This window comes from Apteryx mantelli, chromosome 18, assembly GCF_036417845.1.
Source record: "Apteryx mantelli isolate bAptMan1 chromosome 18, bAptMan1.hap1, whole genome shotgun sequence".
In the NCBI taxonomy this organism is placed as follows: domain Eukaryota; kingdom Metazoa; phylum Chordata; class Aves; order Apterygiformes; family Apterygidae; genus Apteryx; species Apteryx mantelli.
In genome coordinates, this window is record NC_089995.1 from 13177616 (window position 1) to 13193622 (window position 16007).

Here is a 16007-nt window from a genome sequence, read left to right on the forward strand (position 1 = left end):
ATGCTGCCATCCTACAAGCACACCTTGCACAGCTCAGGTGTAAAACCTGGATGTGAGACAGTGGGTGCCAGCAGGATCTCGCCCAGAATTCTCAAGATTTTGCCAAAAAATCCCCACCCCCAAGCACTTTCCTTTTGTTATTGTTTAAAAGGTTTTTTCTTCTCAAAATTGAATCCATCCAGAAGTCCGTGGTATACCAAAGTGCTGTCTTGGTTAAGGGCTGGGTGTCTGAGGGCCCCTGTGATCTGGTAGGGCTCGGGCAGGCAGCGGTGAGGCTCTGGCATGGTGCTTTCATGCCCCAAGCCTCCTTTGCGTTACTCATATGGCTGCATTTGACTTTCCCTCACCAACTTGCTTTAGTCATTTGGTTTTCAGATTTTGACAATTACAAACTTCAAATATGTGTTTTTAAAAGTAAATAAAAGGATTCTCTTTAAACATGTTAGCTATCTAATTCATCTCTATAAAAGCATAGGAGGATTTTTATTACTTTATATCTTGTCTTGGGTTTTTCATCGGTTACTGCAGAACTGGTGCCAAGAAATCCCTGCATCTTTGGCACCAGCGTGTGTTACTGTTGAGATGCTGATGCTGCCTGAAGCCATCAGGGGAGGAGAGTGTGCCCCAGGACTGAAAGCAGTGGCAGTACAGTTCTGAGTCTGAGCCACTGACCTGGTGAAGCTACAGGCAAGCACTTACTGCAGACTGATACGGTGGGCATGGGTAGTGTCATCATTAGGCCTCAGAGTAAACAGCCCATCTAGATGAATGGAAACAGTTCATTCCTGCCTTGCTAATATTGCATGAGAATGCAGACTGTGATGCTGTTCCATCAGTCCTGCCTGGGGATTTACTTACAACCATACGGGTGACATTTATTTCCTTTTTAAGTAATTACTTTCTGTGTACAGTTGCGGGCCTGCCAAAGGAGTAACAGTTGGGCGTTGCATCCAGCGCTGTGCTCACAGGGAGAGCATCCTGGCCAGAGAAAGCGCTTGCTTTGAAGTGCTACCAGGGCTGGAGATTATGCAGCAGTTGTTTTAGAGGGGGAGGGAGGGGGCAGGTTTTGGAGGCTCATGGAGCCAGAGCGCGACTGAACTCCACGTTGGTGCCGAGTGCCGGCCCTTGTCTTCAGCTGGAATCTCCTCCTCCCCGAGTCAATAGGGAGACCGAGGCCTCTGAAGATTAATTTGTAGTTGAAAAACGTGTCCAGTACATTTTAAAGTAAAAAAAAAAAAGTGATTTCTATTTAGCTGCCTGTAATTTCCTGAGCTGTGGCCAGAGCCAGCAGCCAGCGAGGGCCAGGAGGGGCTGTACCGCCTGCCTCTTCCAATGGACATCCTCCCCGCTGTTGTCCAGCGCAATTCCTGGGTCTGGCTCAGTTTTGCTCCGGGCTGGTTTCTAGAAACCACCAACCACAACCACAGCCCAACCTGCCGGCTTCCTGCTGGCCAAAACCCAGCAGTGGAAGCATGGCCGGGCAGAATAAGGAGGCAATCCTCCGCCGCCGCCACCCGGGTGGGTATGGGCTCACGCCGCACGTGGGGGCGCGCGAGGCGAGGCCCCCGGCGCTGGGCACGGAGGGTGGCAAGAGCCCTGTGGCTTGCCACGTTGCCGGGAGAAAAGCTGGAGAAAATTGTTGGGGAAGGAAAGCGCGGCGGCCGGCGCTTTGCCGAGAGGGCAGTTGGGGGAGGCCCCGGCGGCCGAGAGGGACGGAGAGCTGCACCGCGGCGGAGGTAGCACTGCGCAGCCCCCAGAGCTCCTGAACGGAGGCAGAGGGAGCCCTGCCGGGTGCCGTGAGGGGGAGCGACGGCTACGCTGCCCGGGGCACGGCCGTGTGATGGCCGACCCCCTCCGGAGGCTGCTGTGCCTCCTCGTTTGCATGGAAAATTCAAATTCTTCCCGGGAAACCACCATGCCAGGTGGCAGGGCGGACTTTGAGCCGTGCTTTGAGCTTTCACATTAACGCGGTGGGTGCTGCCACGCTGCCCAGTCAGGGCCGGCCACCATCTTGTGGCACCCTTCCCTGGCGGGGGTGGCGGGGCCGAGGCGCCATCTTTCCGGCCTGAAGACAGGCCCAAACACCGGCCGCCTTCCGCGTGGCTGCTGGCGAAGGACAGACAGGGCTGTCGCCTGTGGCGGCCCCACATCCACCACAAGTGGGCCGCTCACAGCGACGTTTTTAGCTGGTGATAACGGGCCGGGGGCGGGGAGGAGGGGAGGGGAGCGGCGGCAGAGGCCTCGGCGCGGCCGTGCGCTTTATCTCGCAAGGCCACGCGGGCAGCCCGGCTGCTTCCTGCCGCAGCCGGCGGCCCCGCCACGCCGCCCGCCTCGCGCCCGGCCGAAACCCCAGCCCACGGGGGCCTGCCATGCCGCCCTGTGCCAAGCACCCCGGCCCGAATCCCTCCCCCCCCCCACAGGAGGCCAAAACCCAAAATGAGAGCCGAGAGGCAAAGACCGAGTACGGTGTTTATTTGCATAGCAACTGGGCTGCTGTTGGCACTTACTCTTCAAAACAAAGTTCACAGCAAAATGGGTTTTACCCCCCCTCACACACAGGGAATGCTAACAGCATCCTTTTTTGTTTTTTTCTTTCTTTTTCTTTCCCCCTTCTGGCTGAAACTTGTTTTTCCCTCCTTTGTGCCTCTCTAAATCCTGCCAGCGTAGAGATTCCCTTGTTCAGAAAGAGGGGGGGAAATAAAAAAGGAAAAGAAAGAAAGAAAAAGAAAAACTTAAGCCTGGGATTAAAAACCATCACTAAAATAGTTTGAATAACAAAGTCAACTGACTGTTGCGCGGTGCGCTGTGAATGCCCGTCACGTATCAGCATCCAGGCCGGGGGGGGGGGAACCGTCATGTGTTTTACTAGATAGCTCCCGGAAAAGTTTCTGGTCAGCCTGATAGCCCCGCGGCGGCTGTTATCGCTGCCCCGGCGCTGAAATGGCCATGCTCTCCCCTGGGGGTGCTGCGGAGACATTCCTAAACTTGCAGAAAGCAGGGGGGAACCAAAAAAAAAATAAAAATCTCCCTTTGATACAAAAGAAATCGGTTCTTCTTGTGACCTGAATAGCGAACAGAGCCGAACGGGAGCGGGAGCCTTCCGCTTCCCGCCCCCGGCCCCCAGCACGGGCTGAGAAACGCTGCTGGGCACCCTGCTGTCGTGAAAGAAACGCCCCGAAACACCTAATTCGTGTTTTACAGCAGAGAGGGGAGACAAGCTGTCATAAAAATTACACACGTGTGCTGTTAGTATTGGTGGCCCCTTACAAAAGGCTTTTTTCATCGTATTTCAAGAGCCAGTGCACCCGATTTTAAACAGAAATGAGCTGAAGAGACCTAAGATGAAATAATATAAGGGACTGAAACAAGAGAGGAGCTCAAATCCCATTTTCCAAAGTGGCTCAGGCAAACTGAACATTAAGTCCCATTGAATCAATGAGCCCGAAAATCCTATGTCCAGATTTTTAAAAGTATTTAGACATGTAAAGCCAGAGAGCACGGCATTTTCTAAGTGAGCTAGAAACATTTCTTGTTTTGAAAATAGCACTAAGCATCTTATTACGTTTAACACTCAAAAGATTTTTTTTAAATCAGACTAAGCATGCTTGAGCAGTTTCCATTTAATCTCTACTTTAGATAAACACTGGTGGTTTAATGTAGACAGATACAGAGATCCACTTGCTTTCTTGAGTAATAACATTTGGTTATGTTTACTTCAGCTCCTTATAATTAAGTAAAGCTTGAGCTTAGTAAAATGAAATAAAGGGTATCATTAATTTTCTGAGATCTGGCTTTAAAATTAGCAGATTGTCAATTTTAGACATAAACATGGTAGAACAAGCCCAAAAGGGAGGGAAACAACACCAAAACACCACACAGCATTTTTTCAACAGTTCATGCTACTCTTTATTTCATGCAATTTTAGTACAGCAAACTAATACTGTGTTCTGTTTCATATCTCTGTGTGTATATTTATGTATATACGTGTATATATACATATATATATAGGTGTATGTATGAATAAGAGACTATATATGAATATTTATTTCAGCTGGTATTTTTAACTTCTGCTTTACAAAGCCTGAATGCTGAAGATGCCAGATGAATTGCAGATTAGAAGATAATTTAGGCTGAGGCCCATTTAATAATAGCAACGGCAGCAAGGACGGATTTGCAGGTGCTCAGACGTGTCGCGGAGGGAAGGGCCAACGAACGGTGCAGGGCAGGCAGCTCGCCCGGCTGGTGTGTGCTGAATGTGCGCGTGGGCTCCTGCGGCCCTGGATTTTTCCTCTTTCAGAAAAACAGGAGCACATCCTCCTTTTGCTGATCACACACAAAAACACAAAAATGGTTCACAAAGGATTTGCAGAGCTGTAGGAGCCCAGCGATTTAATGCAGCGCCAGCAGTGCTGAAATGGCTGCGACAGAAGTGCTGCGATAAAGCAGATCTGTTTGTGGCCCCAGTGGGTCCTTCGCAGCCCTGGGGACAGTGCTGTCGCCAAGCCCAGGGCACTTTGCAGCCTGCTGGCCACTTCAGCAGTGCTTAGCCTCTGCTGTGGCAGGGCGGCAGGAGAGCTGCCCATCCAAACACCGAGCCCCTAAGCTGTGCCCAGCCATGAGGATTTCTTCAGTCTCAGTTTGCTCTGTCAAGAAAACAGATATGTAGGGCATCTGCAATCCGGATGAATGCTCCGGTCCTGCCAGGAGCTCTGCACAAGCTTGAATGGAAAAAGTTGTTTGAATGCTGGCTGCGCTGCAACAGCCCACGAGGCCAATCAGCACAGCATCCCGCGCAGGCACTGCCAGCTGCGGCGGGGCACGGTCCGGGCACCCGGAGAGCACCGCGGCCAGCCGCAGGCTCCGCTTCCCCCCCCCACAGCACCCAGCATCGCACTCCTAGCCCTTTCCCTCTGCCTGGCTCCCTGGGAGCTGCCCCACCACACGGTGTCCCCCTCCAGCGAGCCCAACGGCCTGCCCAACCTGCCCGCTGCTGTAGGGGGAAAGTCTGCAGAAAAAATAATAAATGGAATCCAAATGTTTATGCACATTGGCACGATCCAGGTCATGAGTCTAATAAAGATGAAGAGTGCGTGAATATTTTGTTGTAGCCACCTTCTGAACTGCCAGAAATGGTTGCTGTGAGCAGACCCCGCTGAAGGAGCGCAAGCTGTGGCTGGGCACCAGGGCAAGTGGCCGCAGGGGCACTTGGTGGGGCCGGTTGGGGCACGAGGGCTGAGACCAGCTCGGCAGGTGGACACAGACGAGATTTGTGGCCAGGTTTGGAAAACAGACCTGGTTTCCAAACCATCGCGCAGCCTGTGGGCTATGAAGTTCAGCTTTTGGGGGGCTGTATGGGGTTTCCACATGAGTGAGGCACTGCCAGATTGTCGGCACAGTGAGCACCCTTGATTTCTCTCTCTCATGCACATGTACACACCCCCACGTGTGCATGTACACACACACACACACACACACACACACACACACACACACACACAGTTTTTCCTCTTCCTAACCCCAGCTGACACTGTTAGCTCCGCATGTGCAAGGGACCAAACTCCAGCGAGAGCTGCTTGCACAAGCGCTGGCTCCCGCGGATGCGCCTGTGCAGTGTTAGAGGACAGCGTCCTGGCAGCAAAAGATTCACGCACTGAGATGAGTTAAAAAAAACACAAAGCAAAACCTGAGCCCTGAGAGCCATCTCAGTGCAACGGTTACGAAAAGGCGAACTGCTGCTTACTCATTTCTTCAGTGAGCAAAACCGAAACATAAGCCTCGCTGCCCTTGTGCTCGGTCCCCGTTCCCTGCTGAGCGAAGGGATGCTGGGCTCAGCGCGGAGCTGCCAGCGTGATAAGAAACAGCTTCCTAATCTCCGGCCCCAGCAGCTGAGAGTGCGACAGTGATAATTCGCATTAACCTCCAGTTTCATGGGGCGGGGGGAGGAGAGGAGGGCTGACATTGCTTCAGGTGGGTCTGTTTGCAAATTTGCCCTCACCCGGGAAGTTACACTCCAGGGCCGCTATCAGTGCCAGCTCAATGCCGAAATCCAGCTGTGGACTTCATAAACTCCAAAAGAGGAGTTCAGGCAACACAACAGAGACTGCTGCCTCCCCGCGTGGTCCCGGGATCTTCAGAGGCTCCCACGAGACGTCGTTGGTGAGGGAGATGCTGGCCTGCACAGAGCATGGGAAGCAATGTGACAGAGCAAGGGGGCTTGGGCCACCAGGCACCCTTCCTGCCTCAGCTTGTCCATGGCACTGGAGATTTGCAGTGTCATTTGTTGCAACCCACAGATAGAGGCTTCTCTAAGGCTTTATTGTTGATTCGTACTGCATTTGTGAAACAGCAGACAGAAAATGCACCAAATGTCAGCTTACAGAAAAGGTTAAATTACTGAAGCCCCAGCAGAAGGGGCAGACACTTGCAGTCCCCCTGAGGAAGAGCAAGAGATTAAAGTCTGTGCCAGTGAAGGACCCTGACATGAATTCTGAAATAGTTAATTAGAGCTACTAGTGAAGAACATTCTGGTTTCCCTATATTTATGCATACAAATCATGCTTTCTTTTTCCCGTCACAGTACTGTATTTCCTTCTAAGACTCGGTCTCTTCATGAAGCATTTTTGAGGCTCTCTTCCTGTTAGTAACCACATGGGAAATGCCTTCCTAGAAGTGCCGTTCAGCACCTTTAAGGTGGAAATGTTTTAGGCCTTTGAAGGTCTACAAGTACTTTACAAGCAGCTGGATCATGTAAGATACCAGGAGGGTGAAGTGACTTAGCCAAGGTCTCAGCAAACCTGCAGCAAAGTCCAGCTCTTCTGCCGTCAGCCTGCAAGATCACGTGTGACTCTGAGGAGTCATTCATATTCTGATTTGCCATCAGAATGTCTTCTACAGAGACAGGCAAAGAGAGAACAAGGTGAAATAAGTATTTTTGACACTTAACAAATCTTTGAGTTAACTTTGCTTTAAAGAAAAAGCACAGCAAACATGCATGCTCCTTCAGCAATACCAGCTCGGGGAAGGCCATGTGCGAGAAGCGATTCCTGTGGGCTGCAAGAAATCCTGCGAGGAGGCAGAGGAGGCAGGAGCTGAGGAAAGAAAGGATGAGCTGGAAGCAAACAAGAAGTAGGTAGAATCACAAGCTTCAGCATTGCCGCAGGAAACATATCCCAGCATGCTTGTCTTGCCTTTGCAGTCAATGCGCTGTTCTCCCACGGGTATAAACATCATGAAAGACATCTGAAGTAGGCGATGGTCTTTTGTCTAAGAAAATGTCATGTTTAGGAAGATCCAAAGTTTAGAGACTGAAACTAGGTAAGACATAGAGCCTGGCAGACCAAATGAACCCATTTTACGATGGTCCCTGCCTGGTGGCTGCCTAGATCGCTCATCTGCTCAGCTGGGCCTGAGTTAGGGGAGCAAAAGGCCTCTGCTCTCCTCCCAGCTTCTCTACATCACTGAGCCACGTGGGAGCCAAGGACAGACCTTAGCTGGGATTTCAGCTAAGACACCCACTTTCTATCTGCTCCTTTGGAGGGCTGCCCAGATGGGCATGCTGGGTCAGAGCTGTGGCCACCTATGGGCCAGGATATTCGGTGTTAGCTGGACCAGTAGCAGCACATAACGCTGGCACAACGGCTCGTGTGCTCACCCACACTGTATCCAGCCAGTCTTCCTCGTGCCCCTCTCCCCCAGCTCCAGAGATAGCTTTGGTAGCCCCTCAGCAGGCTCCCCTGTGCCAAAGTCCACACCCGCGATAAGGTCTGCTCCAAAGCACATTTTTGTCAGAGTGCGGCAAGATAAATCTTAAAATAGCTCTCCAACTGAGTGACATTCACTAGGGTCTGTGCCACTGCACTTTCCACATCCTGCCTTCTCCCCTCCTCCTCCCGCAGCTCTGGGCATGAGCATCCTAGTGGGAAGGCTTGATTCGTGAAAACTCAAGCAGCCCATGTATTATTCAGCGAGCAGGGCTGGCTCTGTCACAGCACATTGCATTCTCCAAGTGGCACCATACCGTGCTTGAAACGGGCCCACCATCTCTGCAGAGCAAAACCACCCCCGTTTTCAGGTCTGGCCAGACCCCCCCGCCTGCCCCGCACACCCCAGCTGCCGAGCACCCCGTTTCTACCTGAGCGCCCCAGCATCGCCAAGCCCGTGCGCCCAGGGGGGACGCTGCATCCTCTCTGCCCTGGCTCTCTTGGCTCGGGCCGAGCGTCGCTTGGCCAAATCCATGGCTCAAAAACAAAAGCGGCAAGTCCCAGTGACGCACCAGCCAACTGCGAGGAGCTGGGGGAGGGCGCTGCTCTCCAGAGAGCTTTTCTCCAACAGTAAAAGCAACCTTACATAAAAGTTAAATGTCCCCCCCCTCCATGACTTCAGCTCTTCTCCCTCTCCCTCATATCAGCACCTCCCTCAGGGCTCTGCTAGCTGGGCTGCTGCCTGCTTTGCCTGGTTGCGTCAGCTGGATGCCGTCAAGAAAAATGTGCAAAAAAAGTCAGCTGAATGCCATTGTGAAGCATGTGCAAAAAAAGTCGCCAGCATCCTCTCTGCGAAAGGCCAGCTCCAGCCCTTGCAGCGCTGGGGACATGCTCTTTAACCCCTCCAGTGCCAGCCGGGCGCGGTACAGCACCGTGGCGTTGGTCCTTAGGCTCCTCACCACCTGTGCTTTTAGCAGCGCTGGCAAGCAAGTGCAATAAAAGGGTTTAGCCTTTTCCAGCAAATTTTAGGCACATGCTCAAGCACTTGCAAGTTTGCTTTTATTGTTGTGGGGCTATTAGCATGCCATATTTAAAGGTGCAGTGTCGATTCGTATTTTGATCAACTTCTTTGATGGAAAAACAAGATAAAAATAGTCTCTAAAGAAAACAAACATTGCAATGCCCACACAAATTTTCTAACAATTTAAAAAATGCCCAAGAGAGCAATTTTTTTAAAGCAGTTAAGAATTTCTCTGAAGAATTTGTAGCATAGACATTGTACTTGGGAAATCAAGCATTACGTATGTAGGAAAATGTGGTCCACATGCTACTGCAATGCAAAGCCAGACAAACTCCATCCACTGCAACAGAATTACACCCAGTTCGTAGCACACCAGCATGGAGAGGAGCAGCTGTTGCTGACAACAGTGGCATATCTGAATTACTCTGGAAGTCCTACAAGCATCACGTGCCAGGCAGTGGCAGTGCCACTGAAAATCATCCCATCTGCTCTGCCGTGCATTTGCCTCACAGATTTGTTATACAGGTTCAGGCAGCGTTCGGGGAATCCTCCTGTCCACACTGCCTGCTCTGCAGGTATCTCACTGGCATCCCAGCTTTGATGTCTTGCAAGGAACAAAGCCTCTACCTGGAAATGCAGACTGCAGCGGTTGGGTGACTCCTGCCACCGTAAAGGACTGCAGGGTCGTCCCCACGCACGCTCGTGCAGGCTTCCCAGGTGGCAAAGTGCACAGCATCAGACGCATGTTATGGGCTATTAGCATCCCTTTCCTTTCCTCCACCTAGGAACAAAGCAGAGCTTATAAACACATGCCCCGTGCCCCCTGATTTAGCTCAGTGATGCTCTCAGCCTCTTACAGCCACAGTATAAACTGCTTGAACCTGTGGAGCTGAGGCAGCGCAGAGCGGAGGGCTGCAGCTGGCGGCGGGCAGTGCCCCAGGGGCCGAGCAGCTGGAGCGCAGCCGTGTTCGCCAGCTCCAGAAACACGCCAATACGCAGAAACAAGAGGGGAAATACAGAGGGGGGATTCCCAGGGCACAGTGTAAATCACTGGCATCAGCCCATCCCCGGGGTGGCTAGAAATGGAGTAACCAGGATCCGCCGGGTGCAAGAGCCATGGCCAGAGCGCGCTGACCCAGGGCTGGAGCCTGCTCTGCAAAGTGACAGGCTGAAAGGTTCCCTTGGCACCATCTCTCACCGAGTCTGTTTTCATATGTGCTTAACATGCAAATACTCCCACCACACTGTCCTGACAGCATTTCTATCCTGCAGCCCGGGGCCCTTCATCAGAGACAGAGGTGCTGGCGACCGCCTCCTGCCCGGTGCCCCTTGGGGACAGCGCTGCTGCCAGTGCGCCAGCGCGGGGCTGCCCAGGAGCAGCAACCTTGGCCCGTGGTGGGGTTTCAACATTGCAGCCAGGCAGCCTGACCCCCAAGCAGCAAGGTAACAGACGTGGTTATTATAGCTGCCAGGGTCGCAATTCAGAGGAGCTGATGTCCTCTGGACGCTTTGGGCCTGTGATATTAAAAAAAAAAAAGCCCAAGTGAATTAGGTCCCTGAAGACTCAACACTAAATCACTGCCCTAGTCTCACCCTGAAGCTTTCATCTCATTTTAGCAGCCAGGAGATGACTCCTTGCTGAACCTGCTTTGGCACTTCAGTGTTGAGGGTTTCAGAGGCCACGAAGTTTCCAGCCATGCTGTCTCTGCTCCAGGGCGAAGCAAAGCCTCGGGACAGCTGCATTTCTCAGCTGCTCAGACTGCTCCTACAAAAGCCAGCCCCAGGTTGGGCTGTAAATAAGCTGAGGTGTAGCTGGAGTTTGCCACTGACTTTTGCTGAAAGGGGGAGGAGGACAGCACAAGCTCTATTTGGCACCAGGCCTGCCTGAACATCAGGTTTTCTGTTGCTTTTAACACAGCCTGTGTCAGAAAACGACTCTGACATGGGACAAACGCGTGGAGTGAGCCACCAGGCATTTTTTGCACCCTAGGGGTTAGTTTGAGGTCGGCCATTCACCGGTATCCAGCCTCAAAGACGCTAATCGAAAGCTTTTAGGAATCAGTGCAGACTCCCCAGCGTTTAGCAGCCCTTAGATACCCCCCTCGCTGTGTCCCTGCCCAGCCATGGCTCTGGCTCTGAGCACGCGCTTACTCGCTGTGCTGCCTTTACTCTCCACCGCTCGCAGGACCCGGCTGAGGGTACGAAACAGCATGGGACAGAGCAGGAGAAGGGGGCCGGCAGCACAAGTAGCTGATTTGGGACCTGGAAAAAAATGCTAACTGAGCGTGAGACTGGAACGCACCCCTCTGTGGGGACAGAGCAGAAACAGGATCATCAGAGCCACCTTCAGGGGCTGCCCCAGAGCTCACAACCCCCAGCAGGCTCCGGGCAGGCATTTATAGCTCTACGGATCCCAAAACAAAATAACCCAAACTGTTTCCGTAAAGACACAAATAGCTGTGGGCTGGCATAACTGTCCCTGAATACACACGTATCTTTTTACAGAGCCTTCTGGAGGACTATGTGTGCCCTAGTTCACGTGGGCTTGGACAGGCAGGAGAGTGCCTGTGGTGCCATGTCTCCATTTATCCTGCTGCAGAAGTTGAGAACACGTAGGGCCAGGAGAAGACGGATGGAGGCAGATAGCAGGTCTTCAGCACCCATGAATATCAGTAGACCTTCAAGGTAGCTTAGCCTGGTGAGTTTTGGCACATAGACATGGTTTAAGTGCAAGTGGCCAAGCTTTCCTCCCTGAGAAGAGAAGAGAGCATGTCTGAGCAGCAACCTCGCCCCAGATGCTCTGAATCTCCTCCACTGGTGGTGGAAGTCCCCAGATGCAGGCTTCCTGCTATGACAGTCCCTGGGAGCTGCCAGGTGCTGCAAAATCTCTCTAAAATGCAGCTGGATGTCTCTTTAGGCCCCTCCTGTAGCTAAAAGTGAGATGCTCTCTTATACCCTCAGGCCAGCACAGGCCATTCTTGCTGGATGGACAGACACCAAACGCCAAGGTGCTTCTCTCATTGCCAGAAAAGCAGGTCTGTCATGGCAGGCTGGGGGATGAGGATGGTTGCGAGGGTGGTGATTTCTGGTGCACATTATGCAGCATCACAACCCCAGTCACACTGCTCTCTTGTGGCAAATCATGCTTATTCTTTTATTCATGACACTAATTCTTTTATTCATGACACTAATTCTTTTATTCATGATATGACTAATAAAAGCATCTGAGCTCACTCCAATTATCTCATGGCCCTGGAACGAGCCTTTTCGTTCTTCTCCTGCGGAGCAGATGATGGTGTGGGATTTTGTTCAGCTTTCCTAAAGCAAATGCATGCAGTGGTTCCTCTTCCACACCCAGAGAGCTTGCACAGGATGACGGGGCTGCCACAGCGAGGCAGGGTGACAGTGTGGGACTGGGGATTAGTCAGCATCGAGGTCTCATTCCCTTGCTGCTCTCAACTCAACATGTGATGGTGGATGCTCCATTTAAGGGCCAAGTGCATCTGGTTCTTCGTATGCAATGGAGAACAGAATACAGTCAAAGCAGCAGCGCTGCAACAACAGCAGCACTAACCCGCTGCGGCCTTGCAGGTCGAGCTTTTGCTTAACGGAGGTGTGGGAGGCCAGTGCTCCGCACGCGGTCGTGCAGACTGCCGGGCCGCGTGCTGGCACAGGACTGAGGGGCCAGGAGAGGCCACATGAGCTCAAGCGTAACTCTTCAAGGCTGGCTGGGGTTTTTTGAGGGCTTTCCTGCCTCCCTGGCCTCTCACATCTCATTCAGTTACACTAGTAAAACCTCCGAGACCAGGTTGTGCATAGTGCGGTGCAGCTAATGCCCCAGTGCATCGCACCGTGCTGCCGCAGCCGTTTGGGACAAGCAGAGGGGCAGTGGGACTGTGAGAAAGCTGGGAGCAGGAATTTCCGGAAATGACCCGCCTGTGACGTGCACGGTATGGAAAAAGTGAGGCTTCCCCCTTTTAGCCGGCAACGCTTACGAGGCCATGTCAGGGAGATGCCAGTGCCTGACAGCATAAATCCAGCACGGCAGGGAGCCAAAGACACTAAAAAAGGCTGTTTTGCTACCTCCACATTTGGCCATGCGGCTGCAGGACCGAGCTGCTTTCCGACAAGGGACAAGTGGTTCCACCGGGAAACACAAAACTCCCCCTTGCCTGCCAGCACCGTGCGCAGGCTCGGGAAGGAAAAGAGGGCGCTTGCACGTCACAGCAAGAGAGATTTTTGTTTTCCTAAGCAACAGAAATGACTAGTCAAGTGGTCCCTAAAAGGGGTTATTAAACCTCTCATGCTCCCAACCCTTCTGCTGTGCCGGGGCCCTCGAGAAAAGGCTCCGTCTGCAGGGCCGGCCCCAGTGGTGCTTCACCCCTGTGTGGGTACCCGGCCGGGGAGGCCAGTGCAGGGCAATGGCTTCGTCAAAGTGTTTTTTCCCCACTTCAGGGATATTTGAAAGCTGATTTATCCCCAATTTAACCAGGACTCTGCAAGCTCTGCTGAGCCAGAGCTCAGCTGCTGAGCAGGGCTTTTGCACTGGGCTACTGTGGCTGCAGGAAAATTTGGTTCGGGGGGGAAATGTTACCTTAACCCCAGAAAAAGAGTGAAAAAAAAATTCTGGAGAAAGGCAACCTCTTTCGCTGCTGTTCCAGCTGGGAGAGGAAGGGCAGAGGGAGGCAGAGAGCCCAGGTACACCCCGAGCACGGCTGCTGGGCCGGGAGCACCCAGCACAATAGTTTGGCTGCTCTTCATGCAATAACTCACAGGCACGTCTGCAGGGCAGAGGCTTTCTGGCTGATCAGTAACTAACGCTGGCAAGGAGAGCAGGGATGAGCCGTTGAAACGCTGAGCGAGTCGAGCACCTCCTGGGCATTGCGACTGGCCTTCTGGGGGTGGGGGCATCTGTACAACAGCCCCCCACGTTCCCCTGTCCCCCTGGTTTTGGCCTCAGCTTGCGTGTCCCGAAAGCCCTGGAGCCATGCTGAGAGCTTCTTGGTGCTCTGATGAGCTGAGCTGCTTTCCAAGGCTTTCCCCATGAACTGTAAAAGAACAACATGAAGCAGAGCCACCGCCTGCACATCCCTTCCCAACGGGAAAGGCTCAGGTTCGTAGCCTCGGTGCCTCTTGACATTATGTAAATACGTGCAGTAATTTCTAAGCACCTGTGAAACGCACATCTGCTTATGCAAAGCAGGCAGACAGGCGCCCCGTGCACGAGAACGTGCCTGGGAGAGGCCGGCTGCCGCGGCAGGCGCCCAGGGCTCGCCGTCGCACACGGGTGGGCTTCCCGCACGAGCCCGTCTGCACGCTTGAACGTTTGGCCTGCAGCACGCTTTGCGCATCCAAAATAGCCAGCCTCCTCCTGTGCTTGCTGGGAGAGTCTCGCTTTGAGCAGGCAGCCGACGCCGAAGCTCTCAGGTAGGCTGGACCAGGCAGCAAGGAGAAAGGGTCTGCATCGCTGCTCGCCCAGGGATAGCCCTTTAACAGGCTGGAGCCTGCCTGTTACGTCTGCCAGCACGCTCAAGAAGATAAGGGCAGTGGATGATTAGTTTGTGCTGTCATCAAGACAAAATAAATGCAGGCTGCTCCCAATACATTTTTTTTAATTGTTCTATTTTCATGTGCTTGTGTATGCCTGGCGGTAGTGCTCTTGCCAGGAAAGCAGAGCACTGATCATTGTCAGATGGTTCACACAGAGGTTTCTGTTTTGTTTTGTTTTTACAAGGATCCAAGATGATAGGGGGAGGGAAAGAACTTTTGTCCTCTGCTTAAAATAATTCAAGAGCTTTCCACTGGCTACGCCAGGCTCAAGCAGACATTTGCATAACGAACGAGCCTTCCTCCTCGCTTTGAGCAGGGTACGGCGGGCATCCTTAACTGACTCCTGCAGCTCCGCTGAGCCGGGGCTCCGGCCTCTCCCGGCCTCCAGGAGCCTTCCCAGCCCTCCCTCTGCCCGCTCCCAACCCGCTGCTGCCCAGACCTAGCAGGCAAGCGGGATGGCAACCGGGCGAGGGGTGGCTTTGGGGAGGTGGGATGTGACATTTTACAGATTTTCAGCACTTTTGTCCATCAAGACTTTCTAAAATGTCACTGAACCATTTCAGGAATAAAAAATTTGCTTGGTGATCAACAAATAATTCCAGCCACATTTTCTTTTGCTTTACTTTTACAAATCCAGTTGTTCTGTGAATGTTTTTTCCTAAGGTAAAGCCTGTTAACAGTAAAGACCAGTGCAGGCAGTAACTTTCCTGTTATTAGCAAGAGTGGCTGTTTGGTGCTGGACTTGTAGCCTGTACAGTGATGTACACCAAGGAAGCCCTAGAAGCATCACAGGATTTTTTTTTCCCCTGAGACAGACCAACACTTTTGATGTATAAATTATTCCAACAGTTCTGCTATTGTTACTTAAAGAGATTTAATCTGCAGGGAGCTTCCAGAGAGCATCTGCTGCAATAGCCAAGGTCACAATTTTAGCCCAGCAAGTAGACATAGCTGCTGCGAGAGTCTACTGCTAGAGCCATTTTGTATAGAACCATATTGCCTCAATGCCTCTGAGGAGTAATCGGAGGAATTTTTTCAATTTCAATTCCTCCTTTTGAGAGGGAGAAAGAGGGGGAGTAAGCTTACGTACCTTTTTGTAGCTGTGCAAGGCTGCAGGAGGATTTTCAGAGCTAGCTGGAGAAACTGGATGCAACTGACTGCTATCAAAGTCCAAGCGCTGCATCGATTACATCAGCGTATTGTATTAGAGGTGGGAGAGAAGGGAAGTCCCAGCAATACTGAAGCATCCTTTTTAGATAGTGTCAGAAAAAATGTTTCAATTGTTCATTTTGAAATAAGTAACCTTTTTGTATTATATCAGGTTATAGGTCCAGAATTAAAAAATAAATCTGTAATCTGGCAGAAACAATCCTCCCTCTACCCCCTATTTTCTTTCACAGCAAACTCCAAAGGTTTGGTATATAATTCCCATTATATAAAAATATCAAATTTCAAGAGAACCTTTGCAGCATTAAACATCCATCTTCTGCACCAGGTTCTTGCCCTTTCTTGCCAATGGCTTGAAATCAATGAATCACACTTCACCATAGTGCCTGGCTCCCAGCCCAGGCTGGATGGCACACAGCCCTCCTCCTGGCCTGGCAGTGTCTCTGCGGGGCAGAAATACTCCTTGAAGTGGTTCTAATTCTGCCACGTGCAAGCCTGAGGGCTGAGCCCGGCCGATGGCATAGAAAGATGGTCTCTGCCCTGGAGAACAGACAGCAATGAGGTGTTAG